Consider the following 4930-nt stretch of genomic DNA (forward strand, 5'->3'; position numbering starts at 1 on the left):
GGGCCCTCCATTGTGACCTATGACCCCTAGTGGCCACAGGATTTGAGCACGCCCCGGGAAAGGCTACGCAGGCACAAGGGAGCCCCTGGTGCGGACTGCTTCAGGGCATTGGCAGAGCACGCCAGGTACCTCTTTCCCACTTTCCTGAGGATATCAGTAGGCAAGGCATCCCCACTCAGCATCTCTTGCCTCTCTCTGTCTCTCTCTGCTTGTCTTCGTTCTCTGAAATCTCTTCCTTCTCCCCCTTGTCACTTCACACCTTGGAGTGCCTGACAGAGGGCCTAGAGACCAAAGAGCAAAGGGGAAAGGCCTCTGGCTCTACTGCTTGCCCATGGGGAGAGAAGTTCTGGGAGTCTATCTGGAAGGTCTAGAGAGTAGTGATTGATTGGGGAGCTACATCACGGGCGGACCTGGCCAGGTGAAGCTTGACATCACCGTGGGACCTGGCCAGGTGAAGCTCGCTGACAAGTGGCAGCCTCTCCGGAGACTACTAATTCCGCTCCTAACATTCTATGCAAATAACCGGCTGAGTGCCATGGGCAGAAAACATTGACACATACCTGCCAGAGGCCTATTCTGGGTCTGGAGAGTCCACTCTGGTCTCCCCTGCAACTCATCATCTCAGCACACACTTTGCCTGCACGCATGGAAACCGCCTCTCTCCACGAATGTCTTCACCTGCTAGGAAACACACGATGTCACTCAGCCAAAGGAGAGCACAGGCCAAGTCAACTGAAGCCCCCATTTTCAAGATTTTGCCCTCTGCTGCTCCACAGCCTCCGGTGGCACACTGCATGTGCGTCACTTCTCGGTAGACGAGGCCGAAATCCGGGCATCCAGGGCCCCAGCCGTCCAGAATCTACGGATGGCGGCATATGGATCACCTCTTTGCCTCGTACAGCAGGGAGGCCTGGGCCCTAGACTGGCTCCGCTAGAGCTCCACGACCTCAGCTATTTTCCCTGACCTTTGGCCTGTGCCCTCGTGAGTGTGTCATCTCTACTTCCACTTCTCTTCCCACCACACTGAATCCGCCACCTGCGGATACCTGAGCGTGGACATCAACATCTATCACTGGCTGCAGTGTCACAGGTCACTAGGTGTCTAGGCTCAGGCTGACCTTGGCTGTCTTCTGCCCAGGCAAGGAACCTAATCCTTCCAAGGAAATCAGGACACGTGCTCACTGGCCGACATCCTTTCTTTCATCCACACAGCGGTCTAGATGAGGGGAAAGAGGCCAGGTAGGCCAGGTGAGGGCTGAGTGTGGGGCCTAAGGCTTCTTTCCCAATCACTATGGTGACAGCCACCGGAAGGCTGGGCGGAACTTCGGACGGGGACGAGTCACAAACACTCAGCCAATAGGAGAGGTCCAGCCTAACCGGCCAGTTCCGCAGAGCCCTCCATTTTACCCATGGACAGACAACGGCCCCTTGCGTCTTTGGCCACAAAATCCAGGGCACCCAGGGAATAACTTCACAGTAGGCAACCCCTGAGGTGAACACGTTCGACACACTGGGACAGCAGGCAGGTACCTCTTTTCCACTTACGCTAGGATATCACTAGGCAAGGCGCCCTTCCTCAGCATCTGTGGCCTCTCACGTATGTGTTCACTCAGAGGAATCTCTTCATTCTACCCCTGAGACACATCACAAGTATGAGGGGCCTGAGAGAGAGCCTAGAGATGGAACGGGGGAGGCTTCTGGCTGTACTGCTTCCCCGTGGGGACAGAATAGCAGGTAGTCTCTCTGGAAGGTCTTAGCTTCTGTTGACTGACACGCGCAATACAGTAGGGGCGGACCCTGGCCAGGGGGAGCTTGTGGGCAGATGCAACCTCTCCGGCGACGAATAATTGCGCTGCTGCTTTGTATGGTGAAAACCTCCCCCCGCCAAGGGGATGGGTAGAGAACATTGACCCACACCCGCCAGGGGCCTTTCCTGGGACTAAAGATCCCAACGTGGTCTCAACGTCGTCACCCTCTCAACACACACCTTTCCTGCACACGTAATCCTGCCTTTCTCCGTCAGGGCCCTATGCTACCAGGAAAAAAAGCAAGCCGCTCAAAGAGGCCGATGCCAGGGAAATCGAGGAAACACTGCCAGTTTCCAAATTTTTGCTGTCTACACGTCCCCGCCTCCGGTGCAAGGCTGCCTATGTGGCCGGCTCCGAAGGCAAGGCCGAAATCCTGGCAGCCTGGGCCCCAGCAGTGCAATGGTTGATGGACGTGGGGACACGGATGACCTGTTCGCCACATACAGGAGGGATCCTTGGGCCCTTCACTGGCTCGCCATTCAGCTCCACGACGTCCACTACTGGCCCTGGCCTTTGCTTTGGCTGGTGCCCCATTAAACGTGTGCTCCGGAGCGATCTTTCTCCACCCATCACTAGCATTCTGCCACCAGGGGATATGTGAGTGTGGGAGTCACCATTTGTCACTGGCAGCAGTGTCACAAGTCACTAGACTTCCAGCTACCCGCTGACCTAGGCTGCCTTCTGCCCCAGGCAAGGTCCCGAATCCTTTATCCCAGATGCTGACACCTGGGCACTGGCGGACATTGATTTTTATCAACACAGAGGTCTGAGTGAGGGTCAGAGGGCCAGGTAGGTGAAGTGAAGGCCAGGTGGGCGGGGCTGAGGCTTCTTTGCCATCACCATAGAGACAGTCCCCCCACCGCAAGAGTGGGCGGAGCTTGGGATGGGGCCTGGTGACAAGACTGAGCCAATGGCAGAGATCCGGCCCGCCAGGCAGATGACACAGGGCCCTCCATTGGGACCTATGACCCCTAGTGGCCACAGGATTTGAGCACGCCCCGGGAAAGGCTACGCAGGCACAAGGGAGCCCCTGGTGCGGACTGCTTCAGGGCATTGGCAGAGCACGCCAGGTACCTCTTTCCCACTTTCCTGAGGATATCAGTAGGCAAGGCATCCCCACTCAGCATCTCTTGCCTCTCTCTGTCTCTCTCTGCTTGTCTTCGTTCTCTGAAATCTCTTCCTTCTCCCCCTTGTCACTTCACACCTTGGAGTGCCTGACAGAGGGCCTAGAGACCAAAGAGCAAAGGGGAAAGGCCTCTGGCTCTACTGCTTGCCCATGGGGACAGAAGTTCTGGGAGTCTATCTGGAAGGTCTAGAGAGTAGTGATTGATTGGGGAGCTACATCACGGGCGGACCTGGCCAGGTGAAGCTTGACATCACCGTGGGACCTGGCCAGGTGAAGCTCGCTGACAAGTGGCAGCCTCTCCGGAGACTACTAATTCCGCTCCTAACATTCTATGCAAATAACCGGCTGAGTGCCATGGGCAGAAAACATTGACACATACCTGCCAGAGGCCTATTCTGGGTCTGGAGAGTCCACCCTGGCTCTCCCCTGCAACTCATCATCTCAGCACACACTTTGCCTGCACGCATGGAAACCGCCTCTCTCCACGAATGTCTTCACCTGCTAGGAAACACACGATGTCACTCAGCCAAAGGAGAGCACAGGCCAAGTCAACTGAAGCCCCCATTTTCAAGATTTTGCCCTCTGCTGCTCCACAGTCTCCGGTGGCACACTGCATGTGCGTCACTTCTCGGTAGACGAGGCCGAAATCCGGGCATCCAGGGCCCCAGCCGTCCAGAATCTACGGATGGCGGCATATGGATCACCTCTTTGCCTCGTACAGCAGGGAGGCCTGGGCCCTAGACTGGCTCCGCTAGAGCTCCACGACCTCAGCTATTTTCCCTGACCTTTGGCCTGTGCCCTCGTGAGTGTGTCATCTCTACCTCCACTTCTCTTCCCACCACACTGAATCCGCCACCTGCGGATACCTGAGCGTGGACATCAACATCTATCACTGGCTGCAGTGTCACAGGTCACTAGGTGTCTAGGCTCAGGCTGACCTTGGCTGTCTTCTGCCCAGGCAAGGAACCTAATCCTTCCAAGGAAATCAGGACACGTGCTCACTGGCCGACATCCTTTCTTTCATCCACACAGCGGTCTAGATGAGGGGAAAGAGGCCAGGTAGGCCAGGTGAGGGCTGAGTGTGGGGCCTAAGGCTTCTTTCCCAATCACTATGGTGACAGCCACCGGAAGGCTGGGCGGAACTTCGGACGGGGACGAGTCACAAACACTCAGCCAATAGGAGAGGTCCAGCCTAACCGGCCAGTTCCGCAGAGCCCTCCATTTTACCCATGGACAGACAACGGCCCCTTGCGTCTTTGGCCACAAAATCCAGGGCACCCAGGGAATAACTTCACAGTAGGCAACCCCTGATGTGAACACGTTCGACACACTGGGACAGCAGGCAGGTACCTCTTTTCCACTTACGCTAGGATATCACTAGGCAAGGCGCCCTTCCTCAGCATCTGTGGCCTCTCACGTATGTGTTCACTCAGAGGAATCTCTTCATTCTACCCCTGAGACACATCACAAGTATGAGGGGCCTGAGAGAGAGCCTAGAGATGGAACGGGGGAGGCTTCTGGCTGTACTGCTTCCCCGTGGGGACAGAATAGCAGGTAGTCTCTCTGGAAGGTCTTAGCTTCTGTTGACTGACACGCGCAATACAGTAGGGGCGGACCCTGGCCAGGGGGAGCTTGTGGGCAGATGCAACCTCTCCGGCGACGAATAATTGCGCTGCTGCTTTGTATGGTGAAAACCTCCCCCCGCCAAGGGGGATGGGTAGAGAACATTGACCCACACCCGCCAGGGGCCTTTCCTGGGACTAAAGATCCCAACGTGGTCTCAACGTCGTCACCCTCTCAACACACACCTTTCCTGCACACGTAATCCTGCCTTTCTCCGTCAGGGCCCTATCCTACCAGGAAAAAAAGGAAGCCGCTCAAAGAGGCCGATGCCAGGGAAATCGAGGAAACACTGCCAGTTTCCAAATTTTTGCTGTCTACACGTCCCCGCCTCCGGTGCAAGGCTGCCTATGTGGCCGGGCTCCGAAGGCAAGGC

The sequence above is a fragment of the Loxodonta africana genome, unplaced genomic scaffold (genome assembly GCF_030014295.1).
Source record: "Loxodonta africana isolate mLoxAfr1 unplaced genomic scaffold, mLoxAfr1.hap2 scaffold_41, whole genome shotgun sequence".
Lineage (NCBI taxonomy): Eukaryota > Metazoa > Chordata > Mammalia > Proboscidea > Elephantidae > Loxodonta > Loxodonta africana.